Here is a 13,487-nt window from a genome sequence, read left to right on the forward strand (position 1 = left end):
ACCTCCACTGTATACCTACAGTACAGTAGCATATTTACCCCATATATATATATATATATATATATATATATATATATATATATATATATATGTCTGTGTGAATGTGCGCACACAGTACACACATACTTCCCCTATATACAACTATTCATACCTCTCCCTGTATACAGTACCTACTGTAAATACATCCCCCTTATATCTACCATGTATACCTCCCATATACATCTACAATATATACCTCCCCTAAATACCTACCATGCACACCTACTCTACATAAAGTACCTACTATATATACATTCCCTATATACCTACTATACATACTTCACCTATATACCTACTATGCATACTTCCCCATATACCTACTATATATACTTCCCCTGTATACCTACTATATATACTTTTCCTTGATACCTACTGTATATTCTCCTATATACCTACTATATATACCTCTCTTATATGCTTACTATCCCTAACTCTCCTATATATATACCAAATATACATCCAATATATACCTACTATACATAACTCCTCTATATACCTACTGTACATACCTCCCCAATATACCTAGCGTATATACCTCCCCAATATACCTAGCATATATACCTCCCCTATAAACCTACTGTACGTACTTCCCCTATATACCAACTATGTATACCTCCTCCTATATACCTACTGTGCATACATCCGCCATATACCTACCATGTATACCTCCCCATAATACCTACCATGCACACCTTCCCTATATACAGCACGTACTATATATACCTCCCCTATATACCTACTAGACCTACCTCCCCTATATACCTGCTATGCATACCTCCACAATATACCTACTATATATACCTCCACAATATACCTACAATATATGCCTCTCTCTTGCAGTATATAGCACCCCTGGGTCTCTTCTCTATGCTCCCTTGCAGTATATAGCACCGCCTGATCTGTCTGCTGTCTTGCAGTATACAGCACCCCTGGGTCTCTCCTCTGCTCTTTGGCAGTATATACTGTAGCACCCCGAGTCTCTCTGCTCTCTTGTAGTGTATGGCACCTCTGGGTCTCTCTGTTTGCGCAGTACATATCACCCCAGGCCTCCTCTTTTTGCTCTCTTGCAGTATATAACATCCCTGGATCTATCTGATCTCTTGCAGTATATAGCACCCCCAGGTCTCTCTGCTCTCTTGCCGTATATAGCACCCCCAGGTCTCTCTGCTCTCTTGCAGTATATAGCACCCCCAGGTCTCCCTGCTCTCTTGCAGGATATAGGACCCCCAGGTCTCTCTGCTCTCTTGCAGTATATAGCACCCCCAGGTCTCTCTGCTCTCTTGCAGGATATAGCACCCCCAGGTGTCTCTGCTCTCTTGCAGTATATAGCACCCCCAGGTCTCTCTGCTCTCTTGCAGGATATAGCACCCCCAGGTCTCCCTGCTCTCTTGCAGGATATAGCACCCCCAGGTCTCCCTGCTCTCTTGCAGGATGTAGCACCCCCAGGTCTCCCTGCTCTCTTGCAGGATATAGCACCCCCAGGTCTCCCTGCTCTCTTGCAGTATATAGCATGCCCAGGTGTCTCCTCTCTGCTCTCTTACAGTATATTTATTTCTTTATAAAATGTGTTACCAGGAAATAATACATTGAGAGTTACCTCTCGTTTTCAAGTACGTCCTGGGCATAGAGTTAAGATGACAAATAATATATGGTTACAAATACAGTTACATAAGTGAACCGGGTATGCATTATATACAAGACATTGCATGCACAGTTAGAGATAATATATATTATAGGCGTATGTAAAAGTTTCAGAACAGATTAAAATGTGAGACAGCTTTAGATTTGAAAGAACTTAGACTGGTGGTGGATGTGAGAGTCTCCGGTAGAATGTTCCAGTTTTGGGGTGCACGGTAAGAGAAGGAGGAGCGGCCGGATACTTTGCTGAACCTTGGGACCATGAACAGTCTTTCGGAGTCTGATCTCAGGTGATAGGTGCTGCATGTGGTAGGGGTGAGGAGCTCGTTCAGATAGATGGGTAGCTTGCTCAGAAAGTATTTAAAGACAAGAGAGGAAAGATGGACTTTGCGCCTAGACTCAAGTGATGACCAATCTAGTTCTTTGAGCATTTCGCAGTGATGTGTGTGTTGTAGTTGCACCCCCGGGTCTCTCCTCTATGCTCTCTTGCAGTATATAGCACCCCCGGGACTCTCCTCTCTGCTCTCTTGCAGTATATAGCACCCACGGGTCTCTCCTCTCTGCTCTCTTACAGTATATAGCACCCCCGGGTCTCTCCTCTCTGCTCTCTTGCAGTATATAGCACCCCAGGTCTCTCTGCTCTCTTGCAGTATATAGCACCCCCGGGTCTCTCCTCTCTGCTCTCTTGAAGTATATAGCACCCCCGGGTCTCTCCTCTTTGCTCTCTTGCAGTATATAGCACCCCCGGGTCTCTCCTCTATGCTCTCTTGCAGTATATAGCACCCCCAGGTCTCTCTGCTCTCCTGCAGTATATAGCACCCCCAGGTCTCTCTGCTCTCTTGCAGTATATAGCACCCCCAGGTCTCTCTGCTCTCTTGCAGTATATAGCACCCCCAGGTCTCTCTGCTCTCTTGCAGTATATAGCACCCCCAGGTCTCTCTGCTCTCTTGCAGTATATAGCACCCCCAGGTCTCTCTGCTCTCCTGCAGTACATAGCTCCACAGGTCTCTCTGCTCTCCTGCAGTATATAGTACCCCCGGGTCTCCCCTCTCTGCTTCGTGCAGTATATAGCACTTGTGTCCTTATGCATATATAGTACTTTTAGTAGGGTATACATATTTATTTATTCATACAGTAGCTCTGTCAGATGTTTCAAGTTCGATTTTTTGGGAAGGGTTTTTCCCTTATGAACCATTGCCAAGTGTTGGGATCAGTCTCTTTGACGGATAGAGTCGCTGACATATCTAATCGCTCCGGTATTAAACCCCGTCTACTGTGCAGATGATGCAGTGAGTGGCCGCGATAATCTCTGTGCCGGGACGAAATTCTCAGCTACAGTGTTCACCCCACGCGGCATCTGTCCTATTCCAGGCGTCCCGCCTCACACACCTCAGCATCTCCGCTGTCCTGTCCCTAGGAACCCAAAATGTGTCACCGGAATATGTCATGTTTGTTGTACCGGCCGCGCGTCGAGAGGGGGGGGGGGAGGTAAGGAGAGAAAAGAGAGGGCGAGGGGGGAAGCGGTAAAGGGAGGGGAGTTAAAGAGAGGAGACAGACTGGAAATGAGATCCCAGAAATGGAGGAAACTCCTCTTGGGGGATTCTATAGTGAGAGGTATACATTTGGGAGCAGGTAGTCAGGGGAAGTGGGAGGTAAGGAGCCTACCTGGAGTTACAGCTCATAGAGATAGGAGGCACATTCTGGGGATCGTTAAGGCAGCAAGTCAGGAGGGACAGGTAGATGTCATTGTCCATCTAGGACACCCTCTGGCCGCTGCCTCTTTAGGCCCCCCTTCAGTGTACCTCCTTTGGGTCAATCCGGGGGTCTATAGGGCCCTCCCTTTTGCCGGCCACCACCTTTCCAGCCCAGGCCCCCCTTCCGCGTGGCCCCAGCGGGCCCATCCGCAGGCTACAGTTCAGGCCACACAGGCCCTCGGTGTACTAGGTTCCCTGCCCCCCAGGACCCATTACCTCCCTATACCTCCCGGCACATTACCTCCTTATGCCCCCCCCCCCCCCTATTATCTCCTTTTACCCCCTTCTGCCTCCCCCCATGCCCATACCTCATTTTACCACCTCCTGCCCCCTGTACCCATACCTCCTTCTACGCCCTCCCCCCATGCCCATGCCTCCGTATAGCTCCCCAGTGCCCATTACCTCCTTTACCCCCTCCACCTCCCCCTGTGCCCATTACCTCCTTTTCCCCCTCCACCTCCCCCTGTGCCCATTACCTCCTTTTCCCCCTCCACCTCCCCCTGTGCCCATTACCTCCTTTTCCCCCTCCCCCTGTGCCCATTACCTACTTTTCCCCCTCCACCTCCCCCTGTGCCCATTACCTCCTTTTCCCCCTCCACCTCCCCCTGTGCCCATTACCTCCTTTTCCCCCTCCACCTCCCCCTGTGCCCATTACCTCCTTTTCCCCCTCCACCTCCCAGTGTACCCATTACCTACTTTACCCCCTCCACCTCCCCCAGTGCCCATTACCTCCTTTTCCCCCTCCACCTCCCCCTGTGCCCATTACCTCCTTTTCCCCCTCCACCTCCCAGTGTACCCGTTACCTCCTTTTCCCCCTCCACCTCCCAGTGTACCCGTTACCTACTTTTCCCCCTCCACCTCCCCCTGTGCCCATTACCTCCTTTACCCCCTCCACCTCCCCCTGTGCCCATTACCTCCTTTACCCCCTCCATCTCCCCCTGTGCCCATTACCTCCTTTACCCCCTCCACCTCCCCCTGTGCCCATACCTCCTTTTACCACCTCCCCCTGTGCCCATTACTGCCTTTTCCCCCTCCACCTCCCCCTGTACCCATTACTGCCTTTTCCCCCTCCACCTCCCCCTGTACCCATTACTGCCTTTTCCCCCTCCACCTCCCCCTGTGCCCATACCTCCTTTTACCACCTCCCCCTGTGCCCATTACCGCCTTTTCCCCCTCCACCTCCCCCTGTGCCCATACCTCCTTTTACCACCTCCCCTTCCCCGTGCCCATTACCTCCTTTTACCACCTCCCCTTGTTTATTGAAAGGCAAACAATGCATAGCATACATTTAATTGTTGCAGTGTATGTAGCAGTATCTAATTTCCCATATAGCGTCACATATAGTGAAAAAGCTACACTGGACCTCAATCAACTGGTTATCTAACCGTGTTTCTCACTGTAGTCGTGCTAGACTTTGAACAGTATTCCCCTCCCCCCTCAGGATTCTGGTTGAGAACCAATCTCCTCATTATATGTTGTTTCGTGTCTTCTGGCAATGTGTTAATAAAATAGGTCCATGTATTTAAAAATGTGTCTGATTGTCTGTCTATATTATTCACAGTTTCTATCCAATCCAACTTAAAGATGAACATTAATTTTTGTTTCACCATGTTTGGTTCTGGTGGTGCGTTACTGATCCAGCATTGTAATATTGCCTCCTTAGCAGCTAAAGACATTATCGCTATGAATTTAATAGTGTGTTTGTCCATCATTTATTCTGTATCTTCAATGTCTTGGATCACTCCTAAAATAGCCCAGTTGAGGGTGAGCCCAAATTTCAATTTTATCATTTCATAACAGTAGTGATGGAAAAAGTGCAACAAGCCTGCAGCTGGGGCTGAGCACTTCTGTGTATATGGCGTGGGCATCTCTTCTAATGGTGGAGGAGATGGAGTCTCCACAATGAATGAAACCCCTGTTGTGACCAGTCACCCCATTGAGGCACCGTGGTTTGTGACCGTGGAGGGGGCATGGATAGTCTCCAGGCCCTACTGGATTGCCCAGCTGAGCCCATTAGTAGAGGATGCAATCTGCCCCATACTGTTGATCACAGCCCTGCTGGTTGGTGTGGTTTGTATGATGACACGGTGAGTGCACTGGGTTGCTTGGAAACGGTGCAGGGCGGCTTCCTCCTTGTGGCGGGTGCTGACCTCCCTCCGCCGTGCCGAGGCCTCTAGACGTGCTAGCTGGGTCTCCGGGCTCCTGAATCCATCTCACTGCATTTCCAGCAGCTCTACCTGATAGGACATCAGCTGGACATGAGTGACGGATGGGGTCTGGATCCTTGGTGTGGCCGGAGTGGCTGGATGAGGAGCAGTGGGTGCAGCTGGTATAGCAGCACAGGTGCAGCTGGGACAGCAGGAGGAGCAGCTATGACCTAAATGACCTCCGTGAGGAAGAGGGTCACTGTTTCCTCTTGTTCCAGAGGCTCGGCAACCTCACAACAGATCACCAAATACATTCATACCGAACATGGGTACGTGTAAGCTCATTTGAATAGATTTGATTTGACATTTTTGAGCAGGTCTCTTATTGTATAGAACATTTTAGCAGTTGAATATTTAGAGACCCTGATCCACAAGCTGCTGTAAAACTTTAGCAGTCCCTTACTCCCATTCCCATGAATGAGAGCTGAGGCGGGCTATAGTTTGTGGAGCAATAACCACTAGAGCGACCTCTCCTTTTCCAGTATGTCCTGGGCACCACGTGATGTTAAGTACTTGTAAAGTGATTATTTGAAAGAGGTTTGCAAAGGCTAACATCAGAAGTCTGGATTGCATTTAGACATGAAGGAGATTTGAGGGGAACGGGTAAATAGGTAAAGCAGTGGGGTGATCGTTAGCAGAAGGAAAAGCTACAATATTCATCAGTGAACCTTAAGACTAGAAGCAGGTTGCTGATGTTGAATCTTAGGAGATAAATGCTAGGTACAGTGGGTGTTGAGATACCTTTCATAAGAGGATTAATCAGGTTTTATATGAACTTTGAGATACTGAGACTCTTAAGCGTTGCTCAACTAGTGTTCTTGTGATTAGTGAGCAGTTATATAGTCCTCAAGTAGGCAAAGGATGCCTTTGTACTGATTGCTACCTTACTGCAATGTGCAAGGCATGGCCCGTAGTTCTTTGCAATCTTATGAGGGCAGACATGTAAGCATGTTACGTTATTTAGCTAAGTACTCCTCACCTGTATGTGTGAGTGTACTACAAATAAAAAAGTAATGTTTGTTCTGATGTGCAAGGTTGCATCTAAAGTGACATATACATGAGATTGATATTTAGTGTATTATATATGTACTGTATTGTCACTTACCAGGTCTCACCGCATCCTCTGAGTTCACAAGCCCAGGTAGTCCCACTGTCACGGAGCTGACCTGCTCCTCCATATGGGTCAGGTGCAATGGGACAGGTGATCCCTCTCCATTCTTCTGCGCCTGGGTTGTGTGGTCAGCAAGCTTCTTTTTACTTTGCGCTTGCTGTCAGCTATGGAAGTATAATATTTTCACAGTATTTTCTATGTATATCTATAACCAGACTTTGGTTTTTCCACAGCTATAAAGAATGTCATGCTTTGTGTTGCAGTGTAATATGGGTAGCAGGTTAATGGCGTGTATATGTTGGAAGTTTTTCTTCTCTGAACTTTCTTTCACCTTAGTAAAACGCTGATCTGTTTTTTCTATGTTAGGTAAGGGCCTCTCGCCTTTCTTCTTATCTGTTATCCCCCCTTGAGTAGTTAGGCGAGGGAGGGATGTAGCTGTGGGTTTTGGGAGGATGAATAGGTGAATAAGTATACCATATATCAGATCTTTCTTTTGTTCTCTTTAGTTTGCAAAATACAATTGGTAATTATGTAGATATGACTTCGTCGGGCATCCTGTTTTATATGGGTGGTGTGACATAGTCCCAGGATAGTGGGCAGCTTTCTGTCTGATTTATAGAAAAAAGTGCACAGTGTGGATGTGATCCGACCCACAGATTCCCAGTCATTTAAAGCTGGTGGATCGGAAATCCATACCAGACTTTACAATGGTTCTGGTTTCCCTCGCCTGCTCTCCTAATTGAGGAACAGGAAATTTATTGCAGTTAGGTTTGCTGCTTCAGTCTCTCTCTTAGAGCCTGGAGGCTGGGAGGAAACTGCTGCTCCCCAGTATCCAGTTCGGGGTAGACGGCCCCCCCACATGTTGCAGCAACTGAGGATCTATTGGGACGCTGTCCCCATCTGACAGTTAAGGACTCAATGTTATTATACCAGTGTGTTATTTAAAGTTGGTAACTGGCTTAGCCAGCCAATATTGCAGATAGGGATATGCATGTGAGTTAGACTCCTGACAGTAGATGTTTCCTTTTATGATTTTTTATGTTCTTAAAAGGACAGTGCTTAAAATGTTTAGTGTCACTAATGGAGAAATAAACTGCTGAAGTTTGAGGGCTGGGTGACCCTTGTGTGTATACAAGTGTTTTGTCCCCCTTTTCTACAAATTAAACCCTAGAAGACTGTGTCGTGAAGAGCCTGGGCAAACGGCAGCGCTACATAAAGGGAGCCGTTTGCCACAGTGGACATTGCAAAGTTATGTGTGCACACCTTTTTCTTTTGGGTATAAAGTAGACTGATTGGGGCATATACTGTATGTTAGTGCTTTGTGTTAAATCAGACAGCAATGTTTTGATTTGTATTAAATGCACCCTTGCTAACAGCTGTTGCAATAAAAATCTCCAGACAAATTGTTTTACCAAAAAGGAATAAGTGTGGAACTCAGTTTTTCCACGACACAGCCCAGTGCTTCTTCAACATGTCCATGGATCGGACAGCCACTTTATAGATCATTGGTGAGACCTCACCTAGAATACCGTGTTCAGTTCTGGAGACGATGGGAGCCTATGTACCAAGCGTTGCAAATAGCATTTTTTCATAAAATTGGTGCACAAAAAACAAATCTCAAATTTAATTGCGCTTGTGGGCTCCTGTTCACTAACGTTATTTTTCAATATACCTTAAGTTAAAATATTTTGGCTGCTCTTGCAGTCATGCACCAATGTCTCTCCCTGTATTTGTACGACCCGCGTCTGCAGGGGGACCGTGTGTTGGTGCCGGCACAATGTAGGAGCTCTTATCTCTGTGAGTGTATCTGTTGCAGGCCTGTTCTTCATAAAACCTTCGGTAACTTTTCTGTAGTGTGGGATCCCTGCTTTATTTACGGACTGCAACTGTTACCAGATTGGTTGTGCTCATCCTGAATTCCGACATGCGGGCTCATTTCTATCCCTCTCTCTAAGGGAATGCTATCTCTTTTTGTCTTGTTAACTTTCCTTTACACCTGGCTGCTCCACTGGGCCTCCGTGCAGGATGGACTGACTCAATAAACTCAAATTACAATACTGAAAACAATTATGTGAAAAAAACATTGTTGCCATGCCGGCTCTGCAAGTACATAGAAGAATTTAGTAAATCTCATGCTTTCTGTTTTTCGAAGTTCACCAAGTTGACCAAATTCACCAACCGCGCATGCGTGATCGGCACTCCCGGCTGCTCGTGCGCATGCGTGATCGGCACTTCCCGGCTGCTCGTGCGCAGTCGGCAAGTGCCAATCGCGCATACGCACGAGCAGCCGGCAAGCGCCGACAGCACACGCATGACATTTGTCCTTGTTTTTGCCGGGATAAATATGGTCACCCTATTTATACAAAGGTATGTGGGTATGTAGCACACCAAAACAGTGCAAATAAATGCAAAAAATGCGATACTTGCGCACAATGCTGGAGCTCCTGGTTCCAGGATGGCCTATCTGCAGCAATCCAAGTATACAGCAACAGGAAAGATGATCCAGGGCTCCACGGATTTGTAGCAAAAGAATTTATTCATAATACACAACTGGCATTACCAGTCACTTGACAAAGGCCTAAGTGAGGCCGAAACGTTGTGTATTATGAATAAATTCTTTTGCTAAAAATCCGTGGAGCCCTGGACCACCCTTTTTATACCTCATTGTTAAAATAGCACAGCATGTTTAGAGTAAGGGTCTGCAAAGTATATATGTTTTGTGAAACTAGGTGCTTAATTGCAAGAGTACTAGTCTTACCAGAGTATTGCATCAAAAACTATATTTAAATGAATACCATTATATTACACTATCACAAAGAGACAATACGCTTTATAATCCAATGCTTTATTACATACACACACACAAACACACACACACACACTCACACACCTTGGGGGGAGGCTTCCAGTCAACTCTTTGATAAAGTCCATCATTGGACGAAACGCGTCAGAGTGAACTGCTGCTGATGTTCACTGTTTGTATTCAATAAAGTTTTTTGTTTTTTCAATGCGTTGGCTGGTTGGAGTAGCTGTGACCGTTGTTACTGTTTTTTCCTCTCCAGTCCTGCTCGCAGATGCGGAAGTTAGGTAATATGCTATATGGTAAAATTTGTTTAATACAGCTTTGCGGAGAGACGGGAGATGGGGATATGATAAAAACTGTCACATATATAAAGGGTTAATATGTGTACAGCTTAGCGGAGAGGGGAATATAATAGAAACTTTCCTATATATAAAGGGTTAATATGTACAGCTTAGGGGAGAGATGGGAGAGGGGGGTATGCTAGAAACGGTCACATATATAAAGGGTTAATATGTACAGTTTAGCAGAGCGGTGGGTGAGGGGGGTATGATAGAAACTGTCACATATATAAAGGGATTCAACAGACTTAGAAGAAGAGGCCATTCTCTGAAGTGGGAGGATGGTCGGCTAAGGGGAAATGTGAGGACGTACTTTACAGAAAGGGTGGTAGATTCGTGGAATAGCCCCCAACAGAGGTGGTAGGGGTAACACAGTAAGGGAATCCAAGCATGGCTGGGATAGATCCCAAATATGAAAGAAAGCCAAAGATCAAATAGGATCTGAGGTGTTACAGCAGACAGGAAAATGGGAAGATGCGTGGGATAAGTGGTTCCTATCTGCCGTCAAATTCTATATTATTCATATGCCTCCGCAGGGCTTCCCTTCCCTCCCTACATTAAAACGTTGGTACAATAAAATCTTATCATGCGCCAGACCACAGCCCCTCTTATCCACCTTGAGAGGATTACTCCTGCAGTTCTGGCTACACTTTTCCCTTCCCCTTTTTTGGGGGGGGCGCCCAATGTCCCGGAACAATAAGTCTAGGGACCTAGTCGCCAACCTGCTCCTGGCATTGGCTGCGCTAGCCTTATATAAGACCTGGAAGCAGTACTTGGAAGGGAAGGTCTCAATGAACATCATGGCGATGTTCTAGGTGCTGGTGTGCTCCTGTACCTGGGCAGAGTACACATAAGCTGAGTCCAGTGGGATGGTTTCAGAGTTCGCCTCCCAGTGGGCGTCAAGCAGGGTGCTCATCATGGTGTGTCCCCATCGCCGGCCAATCAGTAAAGCCGCTACAAAAAAATAGCTAGATCGCTCAGGGACTCCGGCCGCTCGTTCCTGGCGTCGGTCGCTGCCGAGTTTACTTTTGGTGGCTTCTGTCCTCTCGTACCAGCCTCACGTTTCTGCTGTTTCTCCTTGTCGCAGGACTGCCAGCGCTGCCTGTGTCATGTCTACTTGTCACATGTCGGCCAACGCTTCCAGGTCACATGTCTCGGTCACATGACTGCCGGTGCTGCTTGTCAAATGGCGGTCAGCGGGTCTTGTCATATCTGCCTGTCACATGACTGCCTGTCACGCAGCGGTGGACGGATTAGTGTGTCCTGATCTCCTCATATTTTATTCAGAGGTTACAGCTGTCACAATCTAACATTACATACAGACAGGGCCACCGTCCTGTATTTAACACAGTGACACAGAGCGAGACCCTGTGCCGTGAGATGTATCCCTACCTGATGTGTATCCCTGCGTGCGGTGTTATCCCTGCGTGATGTGTATCCCTCCGATTAGTGGCTATTTGATGCAAAATCGCCTGGAAAGTCACTGCCAGAAATGTCACCTCCCTGAAACCTGCTAATTTGGGCTTTTGGAACAGAGGCGAGAGAGATCGGCAATGGAGACACTTGGAAAATATGCCAGTAAATTATTACAATCATTTTGACCTATTTTTTATTTGCATATTTCCCACGGATGTTTCCGCACGTGGAGTACCCGTTAATACGAGGTCTTCTAAATGTGTCACTCTCCAACACCAAAATCGGACATTTTGGTCGCAGACGTTTTGCCGTGAGCACGGCGCTGCCGGTGTTTGGCCGCCGAGGGACCCTTCACCGCAGCTACTCCGCCACTGGACACTCACCCGCCGGCCGTTTGGCCAATAAGGTAAGTTAATTTAAAGGGTTTCAGCGGTTAGGGTAGGGGATTAAGGATAGGGGTTTTAGGGTCATGGGTTATGGTTTTTAGGGTAGGGGTAGCATTAGTATTAGGGGTTTTTAGAGTAAGGGGTAAGGTCAGAGGCTTAACTTGGCAGCAAAGCGGCCGGCAGAGAGTTGTCGCTGCGGTGAGGTGAGTGACGGCTAAACACCAGTGGCGATTTGGTCGTAGCACGCGAACGGCCGTGACCAAATGTTCTAGACTAGATCACCCAAAAACAGCCTACTCTGGAGAAGCGAGATTTCTGGCTGTAACTTCTTGACTTACCCGGCCTCGTATTTGGTCCTAACCTCGAATAAACACTCTGACCACAAGAATTAGTGGCTATAATTTGTCACATTATTTATTAATATGTAACCCCTCTTTGCCCGGCCTTAAAAGAGGTCACATCATATAGAAGTTTGCATGTGTTGGTGCATAGAGTCTCTTATACCTTTTCTCAGGGTGCTGACGTCCGGGCTGGCTGGTGTAAGCTGGTGGTAATAAGGGCGCCAGGAACTTTACTAGACACACAGGTTTCTTTATTTAGACAGACTTGCATCATGCATACGTCTTCTCTGGGAGCTCAGATAGCTTCCCGTAGAGGCACACACGGCTTGTCACCTTCCATCACCATTAGTTATGGATGATATGCAATCTCTTGGTTTAGTAGACTTGAGGCATTTTCCGGGCACCATCCAGGACTCTGTGCAGGGATGTATCTTCTATCAAGGTTCCCATCTACCTGTCATCCTGTACAGCTCTCTACTAGTACATACTATGGTAGCCTGGTGTGCCTAGGCGTAGAGTTGGCGTTAGAGCAACTGTAGGTGTTGAGTGGGGCCCCAGACTCCCTCCTCCAGCTCTCCCCTCTCGGGTGGAGGTTGGATCCCGGCACCGAGAGGGAGCGTGGACCCCCTTGGTCTAAGGCTGGCCGTGCAGTCCCCACAACAAACATAACACCATCCCACAAATCTAACACTCCCGCCCCTGCTGCGACGTCAATGACTATTCTGCACATCATATTAACGTCACAACTCAAATCACTTACCAACCAAAAACATACTACAATTCCAAATAACCCCCCCAAACCTTACACGCGACCCATGGAGGGAGCGTTGGGCTTCTCCACATGGTTTTCTGAAAAGAGGTCAGATCAAGTTAAGTGTAATAATATATACTTGCTACCCTCTCCTCCCAATCATCAATGGGACTATCCAAAATGAAGGTAAATAGAATAGTCCAGGCACACGGTCTTATCACAAAGTAGAAACTTTAATCCAACATAAATCCAACGTTTCGACTGCACACAGGCAGCCTTTGTCATGGTGAGAGCTCTCACCCTGACAAAGGCTGCCTGTGTGCAGTCGAAACGTTGGATTTATGCTGGATTAAAGTTTCTACTTTGTGATAAGACCGTGTGCCTGGACTATTCTATTTACCTTGATACCACTTGGGGACTTGGCAGGACGACCCCCCTTGGTCTGTGGGAACCAGCAGGTGACATTATAGTGCTTTATTGATTGTGTGCCAGATCACCCCTTTCTATTGACTATCCAAAATGATCCATCATCTTGCACTTGCTTTCCAGCACGGTGGGCTAATTAATTCTGCCCACATCTGTTGTGTTTTTATATTGTAAATCATGGAGTAGATTCACACTCTGGCTCTAACTGGCAAACTATTCAGTATTCTCTGTACATGACTCCATTTTTTGTTAAAGCACAATGCTCCTTTCACTTTTA

At 46.9% G+C, this 13,487-nt stretch overlaps 1 protein-coding gene across 12 annotated transcripts in view; it reads left to right on the top strand.

Annotated features, from left to right (window-relative positions):
• LOC142496031 (potassium voltage-gated channel subfamily KQT member 1-like) overlaps nt 1–13,487 on the top strand; it is a 92,564-nt gene that overhangs the window by 25,885 nt on the left and 53,192 nt on the right. The gene's annotated exons all lie outside the window — the stretch shown is intronic.

This window comes from Ascaphus truei, chromosome 5 (genome assembly GCF_040206685.1).
Source record: "Ascaphus truei isolate aAscTru1 chromosome 5, aAscTru1.hap1, whole genome shotgun sequence".
Classification (NCBI taxonomy): Eukaryota; Metazoa; Chordata; class Amphibia; order Anura; family Ascaphidae; genus Ascaphus; species Ascaphus truei.